The 15,951-nt window shown below is 38.0% G+C and overlaps 1 protein-coding gene across 9 annotated transcripts in view; it reads left to right on the forward strand.

The window, feature by feature from the left end:
- Positions 1-15,951, forward strand: part of SEMA6D (semaphorin 6D) — a 584,591-nt gene that overhangs the window by 200,487 nt on the left and 368,153 nt on the right. The gene's annotated exons all lie outside the window — the stretch shown is intronic.

Genomic DNA, 15,951 nt, shown 5'->3' on the forward strand with positions numbered 1-15,951 from the left:
TAAGATTTAAAGATATAACAATGAAGGATATTAAATATTACTGGAACCTGGCTGTTTGCACTAGATATGAAACTAAAGTTGTTTAGGTGTAATTTTTTGACCCATACAGGTCTCTATTCAATTACCTTGCAAAACCACAGTAAAAACAGGGGAAATCTATAGTCCATAAACGTTGAACTTAGTATTATTGGTATTGGTGAAAAATAGGGAAACTAAGCAATATCAGATTTCTTTATTTCTGTACACTTGGACCAAGTGAGGTAAATGGTCTCCGTTTTGAACAATGAAACTATGTCTATTCCGAAGAGATATGATTCTCAGAGCACAAAGGGATACAACATTTAAGATCAATGTGGAGAAAGAAAGGTAAATAATTCAGTTTTCAATACCTCAGGGGGCAGTCGTACCCTTAATATGGTTCCAGAGATTGGATTTCTAAAGGAACCAAATCTGTAGTCAATTAAGAGATTGCTTGAAAATGAAGACTGCCTGGTGCTGATGGTGTGGTATGCACTGGACACTTGTTGGCATCAAAGGCACAACTATATGATGTTTCTTAAAAAGAGAGGCATAATGGTGAAGATATTGGCAGATGGATAGCAAATTGTGTTATTAGAAGATTGTTTTGAAAAGAGGAGTCTTAGATCTGAGGCCAAAATATAATATTGATTTAAGTAGTAATTAAGCATTCCATCTTTAATGGGAGAGAACAGTCTCTGGACACATTTCCAAAGTAGAGTAAAAAATGTACCACGATGTGGTTTACTGGAGTTAAACGAGATCATGTAGGCCCCAGGTAGATTCTTTGGACCCTGACTTGTTGAATTTAATGGATTAAATTCAGTAATAATACTCATTTCATTACCATCTTCAAGTTGAGTCAGATCATCATAAGGTGAGACTATATTCAGCACCTTTAATTCTCTGAGGGCTTCCATTCTCGTATATTTTCTACAAATGTTCAGGTCTCCATTTTCATGTGGCCTTTTAGCAGGTCCATGGTACATTGAACAAAATTTGACTTTTAGCCAACTTATTTGTCCATTATTTAGTACTAGATATCTTAAATCTGTGAATTTTCAAAGGATGTATTTTGGTAAGTCAGCATTCATACTTAGTCTTCTAAGTATATTCCTCTCACATTGCCCTGCTGATTTATTCAGTTATATTATTGCAACAACTTTTAGTTTAACAGCTTGTATTTGCATAATCTATTTATGGAACAATGGAAGAATGATTGTGAAACAGTCTGGAAGATGCATTACTTAAACTGATACCTGGAACTGACAGCACAGCCTCACACGTTTATACATATAAAAGTAAATGATCGTACCATTATGGTTTCTTTTATCTGAATAGCACATTCCTCTTAAAAGTTAAATTACTTTGCACTTGAGTTTAATGCTTTATTTCATGATTTAGATGTGCTTTCGAGGAACTGCCACCAAACCCAAATTCCCATACATAAGTCATGGTTTCTCATATATACATGGAATTCAAGATAGCATCTTAATTGGAGAGTCATTAAATCTCAGATATCAGAAAGGCCAGAGTTAAACAGACAGGGCTTTTTAAAATCCTCAAAGCTGAGCAATTTGAGGAAAGAAAAAAAGTAAGAGAGACATGCATGTGATTGGCCTTAATGAAACCATAAACCTCTGTGGAAGTGGTCCCTCTAATAACTCACTTCTGGACCACAGAAGTCATCGTTTCATCTGAGTTCTGTATATCAAATTCTGCTTCTTGTTATCAAGAGTGAAAGGCTAACAAAGAAACCCAATAGATCATGCTAAAATGACTTGTGTCATTTGGGTTGTGGGAAGGTTTTCTTGAAGCTAGCCTTGAAGCTCCTAATCTCCGTAGGGAACCAGGTGATACTGAATCCTGTGCCACTTCTGCAATACGAGAACACTCTGTTGACCAGATAGGCTTGTTTGAGAAAAGATACATTGACACAAAGTGGTACGGTAAAAAGAGCCATGATTTAGCAATCGGTGCACCTAAATCCTAATCCTAACACCATAGCTGATTTAGCTAGAGAAGTGTTTTTCTTTTTTTGCCTCTGAGATCTTAAATAGTCACTTAACTGTTGGGTTTTAATTTTTAATCTATAAAATGAGGTTAATATTCACTGTACTTACTCCTCTGTAGATTTATCCAAAGATAAAATAATAAATAGGAAACATTTTGAGGAACTTAAAATCACTACACAGAATTTTATATTGCTAGAAAGTTGATTCCTTATTTATAGCACTTGTCTGATTTGAAAGTTATATTAAAAAAGCATCTGCATAGATTTTCATAAGTGTCTTCACATTGAACAAAGGCTAACAGTTGTTCTGAGTTCTAATCTACTTGGTTTTTTTGTATTAAATTATGATAGCAACAAGAGTCAGCTGTGTAAATTGTGTCTGACTTGTGTCTGAACCTTTCTCTGGTGATTTTGCTGCACTGATCTTAAATTTCAGTGTCCTAGAATCCCTCCAGATAGAGAGCATGGGAGAGAATGGAAGAAATGTTTAGAATACGATCCCCGTCAGCAAGATGGGGGGAAATGGGTCTCTGGGGTTGATCCATGAAGTGAATCAGCCTTTCTTAGACCTCCCTCCCTCTAATTCTTTTCAGATGTATACTTTTTACTGAGCCAGATTCTCTGCTTATCTTCCTCCCCTTATCTTCCTTTCCACCCCCTCCAGTCTCCTTTCTCCTCTCCTTCACACCTCAGAAAGTCCTTTACTTGTTTACAGTCCAGGGTTTTTTTTAGCTATTGACCCACAGCCCTCTGCTTCCATAAATCCTGCTTTAAGTGTTTGATCTCTAAGACAAATATACCCCCATAGCCCTGAGTTTACTCTCTGACTCTGTTTCATTACAAGCATTGTAGACAATCAATATGAACTGGGTGTGGGGGGTGGGAATGTCTTGGGTCAAAAAAAAAACACAATTTGCTTGAACATACCATAGTCTTTGCCCCTGAAAAGAACTGTTGATCACATGTCCTTTAAGAATAAAACCATAATTATTGGAAAATGTCACCTAGATAATAAACAGGAAATTTCAACAATTACACATGTTATAGAAAATCTTCCAGAGCTCCCAGTTCATGTACTAATGTTAAAAGCAATCAAGGACTATGAATAATGGATGAAGTTAAACATAGTGGTCCAAAATGTAAAATAGATAGCTAGTAGGAAGCAGCTGCATAGCACAGGGAGATCAGCTCGGTGCTTTGTGACCACCTAGTGGGGTGGGATAGGGAGGATGGGAGGGAGACGCAAGAGGGAGGAGATATGGGGATGTATGTATATGTATAGCTGATTCACTTTGTTATAAAGCAGAAACTAACACACCAGTGTAAAGCAATTATACTCCAATAAGGATGTTAAAAAAAACCCCAAAAACATAGTGGTCCAAATTTTTTATCCAGAGTGCTAGAAAAGAACATTAACGTAATGAATGTGGGTCAGAGAAATTGGCTGACATATGAAATACCAACCAAGAGTATCATCCATTTAGTTTTTTGTTTTTTGGGTTTTTTTGCGGTATGCGGGCCTCTTACCGTTGTGGCCTCTCCCGTTGCGGAGCACAGGTTCCAGATGCGCAGGCTCAGCGGCCATGGCTCACGGGCCCAGCCGCTCCGCGGCATGTGGGATCCTCCCGGACCGGGGCACGAACCCGTGTCCCCTGCATCGGCAGGTGGACTCTCAACCACTGCACCACCAGGGAAGCCCCCATTTAGTTTTTTTATGGATAAAATTTGAACACCATCCAAAGTTAACCAAGATGGAGATGTTCACCTATGTGTGGTACCATTTTCTTCCCTCATCTCAAGACCCCCCAACTACATGGAAGCATCATTTTTACCTTCTCTGACTATTAAATCCACCCTCATTCATACCAGTTTATTCTCCAAAGAAAACAAAACATTAAGCCTGGGTATGGTCCATTCCGTCCTCATGTTAGAACTTAGTTTCAACTTTCTTTGGGTCACAAAGTTCTGTGACTAATCTGGGAAAGTAACCAAAGAGAATTAAGATAGGAATAAAGTTAAGTATGGGAAAAGTTATCTCAAGAGACTCTATCCAGATTTCCATGTGTTTATAGCTAACCCAATTAGCCTGAAAATTATAGTTTTTATTCATCACAGTAAACCATACTACTGACAACTCAGTGAACTAACTTCCTTGCGACCTGGCTGATCTGGATACTGTTATTTCCAGTGTTTCCAACTAAAAGGTAATTTCTCTTTTCAATCATTGACCTCTGCTTCTCCTCAAAGTCAAAATGGAGGTGAGATATAATCAGCAAAAAGGGATCCTAAGGTCCCTTCTCAGTAATGGGATCATGAAACAATGGAAACTGATAGAAATTCAAGTAGAGTTTCTAAAATCTCAGCTACTTTCATTAGCATTTCACTGAAGCTCCAGAAAACAGCAAATATTTTCTATTCTAGTCACCCACTAAAACTTTGCAGCTGATCAAAATAACCCATGACTAACAATAGGAACCAGACAACCACCATATCTGCAGTGGTCCCATCTATCATTCAGACATTTTTGGTGTAATAAAGTCGAAAGTGAATTTTCTCCTTTTATTTTCAACTTTTGCATCTGACAGAGTGTCATTACAGCACAGTGACTTATGGAAAATTGGGATAGATTGAGAGCCTCTGATAAAAGGCAATCTTTGTATCACTGAATTGAGGGAGAAGGAGAGAAATCGTTTTTAATAATATGTTCTCTGATGTCCTATCAAACATCTGTAAAAAATTCTAATTAATTATCTAAATATACATTATAAAAATACATTGTAAAGGCACAAATATGATCCTGGAAAACGTTTTAAAACGTTATAAATTTTCTTTGGGAATGTAGAGGGCAAGGAGAGCTGAGAACATAAGTGTATAAGCATACTATGATTGCATCCTCATATCAGGCAAGAAGACATGCTTTGACATCCCGTCCTTTGGTCATGCACATCAGCTTTTAGACTCTATCTACTTATGTGCTGTGAGGGTTGGGGGGAAAGGAAGAGGGAGAGGAAGAGGGAGAAATGTCTTAGCAAGTAGAAAGTAGATGTCATCAAAAGTGAAACTTCGGGCTTCCCTAGTGGCGCAGTGGTTGAGAGTCCGCCTGCCGATGCAGGGGACGCGGGTTTGTGCCCGGTCCGGGAAGATCCCACATGCCGCGGAGCAGCTGGGCCCGTGAGCCATGGCCGCAGAGACTGCGCGTCCGGAGCCTGTGCTCCGCAACGGGAGGGGCCACAACGGTGAGAGGCCCGCGTACCACAAAAGAACAAAAAAAACAACAAAAAGAGAAACTTCCAAAAAAGAAAAGTGACACTTCCATAGGTTACCTGAAAAGGCAAGATCTACCAAATATCTCTTTCCTCAAGGACTGACAATTACTGCTAAAGTTGAACACGGTAATTTTAGAATTGTTCAAGGATTTGCTTTAATTCTTGGTGTTTTTCTATTGTTCAATAAGCTATATTGTTATATTGTCATGGCACCACTATGACAACTACTGTATCCTAGGATCCTACTCAAATCCTGATTTCATGAACAGGAAATATCATAGTCAAAATAGACACCTCTAAATATTAATTTCCATGTGAAAAGCATTTATAACTTTATGTTTTCTCTTTCCCTAGTCATTCATATATCCATTTATTTGTGGACTCATTCATTGAACAGATATTTATTGATCACCAAGTAGATATTTAATAGGCATTGTTTTGTGTACTGGGGATACTGAAGTGAACCCAACAGATAAAAATCCTTGTCTTCATGGATATCCTTCTAGTAGAGGAGATGAGCAGTAAGCAAGATAGAAATCTAAAAGATATGGTGTTTATGTATTTTATTCTCTGATGTGTATTTTATATATAGATGAGTGCTAAAGAGGGAACGTAAAGTAGAGAAGGAGGTATGAAATGTCACAAGGTGGTGGTGAGGGTTTGAATTGTAGGTAGACAGACCTAGTAAAGCTTTTCTATGTAGACTTTTTGAAATAAGGCAAAGGAAATGAGGTAGCAAACCACGCTGATATCTGGGGGAAGAGTTTTCTAGGCAGTGAGAACAGTAAGTGCAAAGGCTCTGAGACAAGAGAACAAGTTCTCTCTTGATTATCTACCAGGTAACAGGCCCAGCAGACTTCATGAGTGTAAGGCATTGAGTGGTTGCCAGAGTGACTTCAACGAGAAAATGATTTCCTAAAATTTCATCAGAAAAGTTCACTAAAGCAGAGAAGGAGCTAAGATGTAATTTTAATGATTATCTATGGAACTTAAGCTGGAAAGGAGGAGGCAAGAGAGGATATCATGGGGGAGATATCTTGGGGACACTGAGAGTGTGGATTTTAGGTCCTGGTGGGGTTGTAGAATTGTAGGATTTGGGGTGTTAGAGGGAGTGAGCAGGAAAGATAAGAAGTTATGATCAGGGAAAGGAATATTTGAAATTGAGGTTTTGCAAGGGCTGCAGTTATTGGTAACAGCAAAGTGAAGGGTGTGACTATGGAAGTGAGTGGCTTAGGAATGATGGCTGATGAAATCTTTGGAAGAGAGGAAGTCCAGGAACTGAGGGGACAGGATAGTAGAAGGATCATCCCATTGGATACAGAAATGACTAAAAATTGAATAGGAGTAGTAATAGAGAGAGTGATCGTGTGTGGGCACTAAGATCTCACTAAGGGGAGTGTTGAGTACAAAATTCAAGAATGGTGAGACAGACCTTTCCAAGAACATGAAGAGTTCTGAGGTTCCCACTTTACTGTTGCTAAGGAGACAGTTGTCCTTGAGAAGAGTGGGATGACTCAGAACAAACACACAGAAACTCAAACCCAGTGGTTCGTTCATCATCTTTAATCAGAATACCCTGTTAATTCCTTTTATCAGAAGAATATTTTACTGTTTGGCCCATCAGATTCAGGCTCAGCTGTGGAACTCATTATTGCACTTTAGTGGCCTCTTGTCATCTTTGCTCCAGCTTTTTCCCACCAGCTTATTTAAACCCTTCCTGACCTCCCAATTTTTCTCCCCCAACCTGTTCCATTCCTTGATGCAGTGAATGAATGAAAAACTGCCCACATGTCTGTCTTCCACTCTTCCTTAGAAGTACAGCATTCTCTCATTCTGTACATTTTCTAAAATACTGGTCACCTCACCCTCTGCTCATCCTTGATGCCGTGCATTCTGAACTGAGTGAAGGTATGTGCTTTGCAAATTCTAGTGACCCTCCCCTTCGTCCTGACCTTCTGTCTTTGCAAAAGTGACTTGAGAACTGCATCTGAATCATAAATGACTCAAAATTTTCTCTTTCCATCTAAGACTGTTCTAAAACCAACATTGTTTTGGGAAGGATGGTAATAGTGCAATAGTTTTTGGAGGCACTATAGATGTTCAGCCAATCTATGGGACTAAAATACAAGTTGTAATGGAATCTAAAGCCTAGGCTTAATAACTTTGAAAGCAAAGCTGTTTTCTGCTTATGATCAGCTATTCAGTTCTCTGAAAAAATAAAGTATATACATATGAAATAGATATAAATAGAATGGGATCACAATTAGTGACACAGACGATCAGTACCATTGGGGTTGTTATGAATTATAAAATTGCTGTTTCTCTTCTTTTCCTACAATGTATAGATATTGCAAGGATTTTAAAGTGTAACATTTCTGTACTTTTTATGGGAAGCAAATGCTATGAGTCAGTACAGAACACGTGATTTAGATGAATGAACTTTTCTTAACAGTTAAAATTATTCATTATTCATTCTCACCTGTACCACTGGTTATTTCTCAATCCTCACTCCAAAATTCAATCTTGTTATACTCCTCAATTGCCCTTAATATGGTTCCTACCACCTGCAGTTTCTGAGGCAGTGTGATAGAGGTAGGAGCATGGGATGTGGCATCAAAGGGGTGGTATTTGAATTCTGGCTTTGTTACTTACCAGCTGTCCAATGTTGAGGAAGTTACATAAGTGCTGTTATCCTCTGCTTTCTTATCACATGGTTACCATGTTAACGGCTGCAACGTACTTGAAAGTGCTCAGTACATTACTGATAAACAGTAGGTGCTCAACAAATATGCATTGATAATGCTTCGTTTATCATCTGCTCCTTGGTTTCAGTCTCAGATGCTTGATTAGTTTTCCTGTTTTATGTTTTTCCGGCCTGCTCAACTGTTTACTCCTTTTTTCTGCTTAAGGGTCTTTTTTTTCTTTTTTTTGCGGTACGTGGGCCTCTCACTGTTGTGGCCTCTCCCATTGCGGAGCACAGGCTCCGGACGCGCAGGCTCAGTGGCCATGGCTCATGGGCCCAGCCGCTCCACGGCATGTGGGATCTTCCCAGACAGGGGCACGAACCCGTGTCCCCTGCATCGGCAGGTGGACTCTCAACCACTGCGCCACCAGGGAAACCCTGCTTAAGGATTTTTTTGTTTTTGCTTTCTGCTTAACTGGTGAGTTTGTACCGTATTAGATTAGCTTTATGGTTGCAAAGGGAGAGGTTAAAAGTCTCTCTTTTAGATAAGGAGGATGTGAAGGTGAGGTACTAATGACATGTATGACAAAATTAAATATTTATGGGGAAGAAGGAAAGATGACATAATGGGAATCTGAGTGTCAGCTGATGGTATAAAGTTTTCATACACCAAACATCTAGCAATGTCCATAGTATGTAGGAACTAGTTAGGAGTGAAAATTTGCTGAATAACATTGACTATATTTTCTAGAATCTGTCAGTCAATTAATTTAATAAAATAAAATTCTGTTGTTTTCATATAATTATGGATAGGTCACTTAAGACATGCAATTTCATGTCTTAATATGTCTTTCTCAGCACATAGACATAGCATAGAATTAAGAAGATGCTTTAAGAATGTTTAAGAACTAAGAAGACAGAAACTGATCAAACAGCAGCCAGAACTCAGTACTACAGTGTTAAAGGGATCAGTATTTTGATTCTTCCTTTTTTTTAGAGAATTAAAATGGAAGGGCAGGTCATTTGAAATGAATGCTTTCCTATCTGGACCTTTTTAAAAAAATTCTGGCTGCATATTGTTAGAGTCTTCCACCATGTATCATTGAATTAAAAACCAAACCTAGTAATCACCATCCTTACGTGACGAAGTATGTACAGTGAAACTCTAAACAGAAGAGGTAGTTGGAACAGATAAGTTTCCAAGCTCAGTTTTCTTGATTGATATTGTCTTTTCAAAACAATTGGGTATTCCATGTCGTTAAAATAGCAGGGAGAAAAAGAGAATATATTCTGCCTGACTGTGTCTCTTTGGTCATCTTTTCACACTCCATTAGGGGCTTTATCCAACTTTTGTATTCCAACTTTATTGTATTTTTCTGGTGCTAGAAGAAACTTCAATGAGGACGTGATGAATGGCCGTATTGAATTGGATCCCTCTCCCCTTTTTAATTAAGTTCATTTAAATTTAATTGTGTAATTTTACTTCAGTAAACCATCTGACTCCAGGTGTTGGATGCACTTTTTCTTATTTATGTTCCCACATAATTGTACCTGCAAAAGATACATAGCTGCAGGAGACATTTTGGAACCTTTTAGAGCATTTTTGGCATATGTTTCATGGATGACTGGTAACATGAGCAATTAACATCCTAAAATGTTAGGATATTTTTAATAGGATAAGTTACTTTTATTAGCTTGAACTTTAAGCAAATAATCATCTTAAAGGAAACATTATCAACAAAATAAGTCGGTTGAAATGGAAGGCCAACTCTCAAAGGAAACTGGTAGGAGAGAGAAGGAAAAACCCTTGGGCTAAAAGAGCCTTTAGCAGAGATATATAAATGAAAGGTGAGGATTGGCCTTTTGCTGAAATAAGAGCTATAAGCTGAGTTCCTGTTCCTTCCGTTTGACTCTGAGTCACTGTAATGTGTATGTTGTACTGCATATATTATAGAATGATGGGTCACACCTCTATCCTTGGGGAACATTTAACTCTGGCTTTCAGTGATAGAACACACTCAGACAAAAGAGAACCACCCAAGCAGCATCTGCTTTGAAGGAGACCAAAGATGGAAGTTCTCAGAAATATGCTTATATATTTAAGGAACATATAGTTGCCGTGGGGCCTAGAACTCAGACTTACTCCATTGATAAAAGGTCTTTACCACCAGCTCCTCTCAGGCATTCTTAAAACAACAAAAAAGATCAATCATAATTAACCTTTCTTGTCTTGTTACAAGAATTATTTGAATGCTTATGCTCATTCTGAATCTGCCTTCTTGCTTTCTTTTTTTTTTTTTTTTGAGGTACGGGCCCAGCTGCTCTGCAGCGTGTGGGATCTTCCCGGACCAGGGCACGAACCCGTGTCCCCTGCATCGGCAGGCGGACTCTCAACCACTGCGCCACCAGGGAAGCCCCTTCTTGCTTTCTTAGTCAAAACACATCTAATAACATACTTGACAGCTCACCTGGGACCTTTTCTAATGAAATTTCTAGTGCTCATCAAAGAAACATATATGACTACAATCAAACCCTTAGATGACAACTAAAGAAAAACAACAACTACAAATCCACAGAATAAAGGAATCAATTTTTTTCCTCAAGAGAGAAATTATACTCCATTTTTTTGGATATACTATAGTGTGTCTTGATGTATATGAAATACTCACCACTGCAATAAACAAATTAAGTATGGATTTTTCCCCAGACTTAAGGGGTTCAGCAAGCAAACTCTAATTCTATTCTTTCACAGTCTTGCTTTGCCAGGACAAGTATTTGTCTGTGCATTGAGGGTAGGAGTTGTCTAAAATTAACCGGTGTTTGACATTACTCTTTACCGTTTCCAATTTCTCTTGTTGCTTTCAGTATTAAATAAGACTAAAACCATTTTAAAATAATACCAATCATTGGGAGCAGGAAAAACATGTTTGTCCATAATTGACAAACAAGAAACTCACAGTCTCCACTAGTTTCTAATATAATAAAACAAGCTCATAGAACGATTCTTATTCACAGACTTTTGCAACTTTACTAAATTTTAAATAGAAGGTCAATGAAGACCTAGAGAACAACCAACATCTGAAACAGCAAATGGCACATGGCACATAGAGTGTTATTCAACTGCTATGTTACACAATGTATTTGTTTAGAGAGTAACTCTACTAACTAGGAAAGTGCACTTAATACATCCCGTGTGTACATAGAAGAGTGTGTAGTGACTATTTGCCGATACCTCTAATTCCTGCTGGGAATTAAAAATAGATGTCTCCCGTGGAAATATAAAGAGAAGGATTTAGAATATATATGGAGCTTTAAAATACTGCATACATTCTAAGTAATAAAAAAAAGTAACTCATTCTGAAAATTTAAAAATGCACTGTGCTTTCAGTTGCTTCTAGAGTTCATTCATGATGAAATGAAACAACTTTTAATGGAATAAAATTTTTGCCTACCATAAATCTTGGTTAAATCAGAGCCTATCAGTTTATAATTACTTAGAACATTTGTTCAGAATAAATGTCTGAGATACTATATCCTCAGTTTATTTATTTTTAAATTTATATATTCATCCATTTATTCACTGACCACTGACTGTGTACTGTATACTTTTTGGAACAAGGCAAGTGGTAGAGCTTGAGAAACCTGAAATAAAAATCAGAGATGGATCCCACAGCTCTCATCTGAATGGGAGAGAGAGGAGACTATAAACCATTAAACAATGAATGAATAAATCTTGTAAGAAGAGGTCAAGATGAAGTGTTAGTCCTTTATTCTTACTGGGACCAATTTCTAAGTAGAAAGATTACTGTAAGCTGTAACCTGACTTCTTAAACACAGGCATCAGTTTTAAAAAAGTGTTTGCATATGAGAGATGCCCTTCAACAATATTAGCTAATGTTAAACTTTCTCATCCCTTGTAAGATTGGTACTGTTGCTCTATGACATAGGCAGAGTAAATCTGAATAAGATGGATGAATTCTATCTTTAACTTCTATGTTGGCCTAAAAGGCTAATGGGCTAATGGAGTCCCCCTCCCAATAAGGAATGCTAATTCCTTGTACTGTGCTTTAGCCCTTTTACCCCTTGTAATAGTACAGGTGTGGTTTGGTATCCCTCACCTTCCTCTTGAATGCTACAGGAATTTGTTTCACTGGACTTAAATAGTAAGGGGGCCTTTTCTTCCACTTCCAAGTTTTCACAGAACCCAAGGGCACTTTTGGGGCTTCTCTTCAGTGTGTAATCTGAAGTCTCCCTTCTAATTTCCCAGCCCAATAAACACCTGTTCTAATTACTCTTATTCTCTGCTGGAGATTTTTGTGTGTATATTGGCTATTGATAGGTGTTCCATAATAATTGGGGGAAAAAAACCTATAAGAGACTCTGTGTTTATGCTATTATGTACTAATAAATGCTACTTTGTCTACTTGTCTCATCTCTTGAAAGCCCTTCTGCAATTTTTTGCTATGTTCCCAAATTCCAGAAACATATACACACTGATTTTCTATTACCTAAGACCTAAGCTTAGTACAAGAGTTTTAATTGGTTTTTTTTTCTGTTTTATTTGATCTTGCTGTCTAGCAATTCCCCATTTTTCACAAGAACTTACAGAGCTTCTGATGCAGAGGAAAACACAGTGGATTCAGTTTTGATAATCAGTACCCTGCATGGAAGTATTTGGATTAATTGAACCAGCTCCATTCTGACCCTGTCATGTGAGACACATGAGGATGTGGTCTGTATATAGAGAAAGATAAGGCCGTAGGGCCATTGCTTGTAAAATCTTTTTTCCCAAGTTAAAAGGCATGGAGATACAGAAGGAAGTATTTGAAGATAGATTTTGGTCTTCTGTTAACATTTTCTTTAACATATAAAAGCACATCTCTGATGTGTGCTTCCTACAGGGTATAGAAACTCAAATTCTCTCTTCCACACACCTATAAAATACCAAGTATTTTTCCCCAAAAGGAGCCCAACACTAGCAAGGACTAGTTTCAGATTTGCTTTATAATATCCTAAGGGCTGCTGTGATTCTTATTCTTGTTACCACTGTGGTAATGAACCGTGTAAATTACACAGTTTTTCTCTGCCAGATGCACCTCATAAATCTGAAGAGAATATTTTCTGTTAAAAAGACATAACGATCATTTTACTGATAGGGTTTAAATGGTAGAAATCACGTGCTTCTTTATACAGGTTAAACTATTGTAAAAAGAAATTAATAACTGAGGGACCAAATGCAATTTCAAATGGCAGTAGGGTGTAATAAGACATATTTGCATTTTCTTTTGTGATCTTATTGAAGTAAGATCCATTTTTTGGTGATAGCATCATTTCCTTTAATTTAAAGACATGACATAGCAAGAATCCACAATATGAAACACTTTGGTAGGGAGAAAAGAGGCATTGATGGAGATCAGAATTGCCCAAAGCATATGTTCTGGGACACAAATCTCAGGAGATGTCGGGCAATATAATGATCCCTTGGTTATATAAGTTTGAGAAACACTGTACACACACCTGCCATGTACTATGTGTTCCACAGTCCAAAAGGTCTGGGAAATGCTGCACACTCATGGAGAATCACAACACACAACAATGCACAATGGTCGGTTAAATGCCCTAAGAAATATTGCAGTTTAACATTTTTAGCCTGTTGTTTCCCAAACTTATTGGACTTCTTTTGTTTCTGTCACATCTTAAAATATCCCATGGAATTTTGGTTCCATGGAAAACATTGGTCTCAGTAATACTATCTTTTTCGTATTATAAATGAATTTATTTTAGAAAGAGAAGAAATATACACATGAGAAAGGACACTGGATGTGATATTAGAAAATCTGTGTTAGATTCCTGCCTGCTCTTTGCTAAATATATGACCTTAGGGATATTATTTAAGCTTGCTATGAAATGGGGATAATGTTCTCATCTCTAACTCACAGGGGGCTACTGGATCCAAATTCTGAAAGAACTAGTGCTCTTACTTACATCTCACTACTACTACCACTACTACTGCTACTGTTACTATCTATAAGAGCTATGCCTCAGAACTAGTCAAGAAATTATTACCTTTCCTACCAGAGCCCTTTCTGATTCCCTAAACTTTCAGCCCTCTCTGAGGAGGCTAAGGGAAATTGTATATTCTTCTTAGGGAAAAAGAGAAATGGAATGGGGTATATGAAATAGGATAATCAAATAAATTGCTTTCAGATAAATTACTTTGAAGTCGTTAGCTCCCCAGAAGTACAAGATTCAGTTGTTTTTATCAGGTTGCACAAGAGACTTAAGCTAAAAAAATACAGAAAAAGAGAGAAGCAGTTGAGCGTTATTAATAACCACAGTATGTAGGTGAATTTAGATGTAAAATGGTTCATCTACCTGCCCATATTGCAACAGACTTAAAGAGAACAACAATAAGTTAACCACTGAGAATTTATTTAGCACATATTATGTCATATAAAATGCTCAGCACTGTGGGAGTAAAAAGAATAGTGTGATGTGTGCATGTTAATCAAAAACCTTACAACTGCACTGTGGAGCTATTATGAACACACGGTGTAAATAGAGATCAGTCAATCCCAACTTCGCAGAAAACCAAAATATTTCCAGTTACAACTGCATGCTGCGGTTACAAGAGCAAAAGGAGTTTTAAGAACAGAGAGGCAGAAAAGTCTTCAGGTACAGATTTAAGCTTATGTTGGCCCTTAAAATGGATAAGGTGGGTGTCATGATTCTTCTCTCCCCATCACTTTGGTATCTGTGTACATTGTGTATTGTAGGTACTCAGATACTCAATACAGATGTGTTACATAATTGGGTGAATAGACAAGAGGATGGGAAGAAGGAAGGAGAGAGGGAGGGAAGGAGGGAAGAGGGAGGGACAGATGGAGAACAGTTCCAGTAAAATAGGGCATTCCTGCTCTCTAAGATGTAGAGCACATACTGGTGTATGTGAGGCCTCCTGTAGAGGTTGTGTAAGCCCAAGGCCTGCCCAACTCCTAGGAGCAGGCAAGCTGGAAGTAGCTGTGATACAGTGTAGACAGTACCCAAGTTATCATTAGAAACTGTGAGCTGGTCAGTTCCTGCCTCTGCCACTCCCTACCTGTGTGACCTCAGGTAAGCCTCTTGAATCTTCTGCATTGTCTTACACAATAATGTGCTTTCTTGTCAGGGTTCTTGTAAGAATTAAATAAAGGTATGGGGAGTTCATTAGTAAAATGTTAGACAGCTGCGAGATAGTATTGCTGTTATGTATGGAAGTGAGATGAAACTGCAAGAGGTCATGAAATATCCAATCTAGCCAATCCTTCAAAAATCTGGTGTGAATTTCTGAGGGATTTTATTTGACATAGATTTGCAATATCTATGGGAGTGTTGTGCTGTTACTCTACTTCATATTTCTTGGTAAGTCAATAGAACACTAACAAAATTGTATACTTGGCTCTACAAGAAACACCTGCCTGGGAAGGACTACAGTAGGGCAGATGGTACTCTTCTGAGTATTTTATGGTCAAGACCACTATGCTTGGTCTTGTCAAAGTCCATCAATAACTAAAATGGCTTTAAGAGGATTTTTTTTTTCTTTCAGATGTCTGTTCTTGTCCTTGGGGGTTTTAAAGCTCTCAGATTTTTGTGACCAACTCTTTGACCTTCCCAGTGATTAGAAAATTACAGTATGGGGACCTAGTGGTAACTGAGCAGACATCCATGAAAGTTTTGCTTACTTTTTTGCACCTTTAAATGATATAACAGCCAAAGCGTTTTGTATGTTGGTTTGGAGCCAGTCGCCATAAGGGACTCATACAGCTGAATCTGACAGTGAGAGGCTTCTATGGTGAGCTCATATGCTTTCTGACCTGATTCAACAACCACTCTCCTGGGTACCTGGAGGGACCAGACTTTAATCAGGGAGGGAAAGTAACGAAGGTACAATGTGCCTGTACCAGCTACTCTGATTTTAGCATTAAATTCTT

This window comes from Pseudorca crassidens, chromosome 1 (assembly GCF_039906515.1).
Source record: "Pseudorca crassidens isolate mPseCra1 chromosome 1, mPseCra1.hap1, whole genome shotgun sequence".
In the NCBI taxonomy this organism is placed as follows: Eukaryota; Metazoa; Chordata; class Mammalia; order Artiodactyla; family Delphinidae; genus Pseudorca; species Pseudorca crassidens.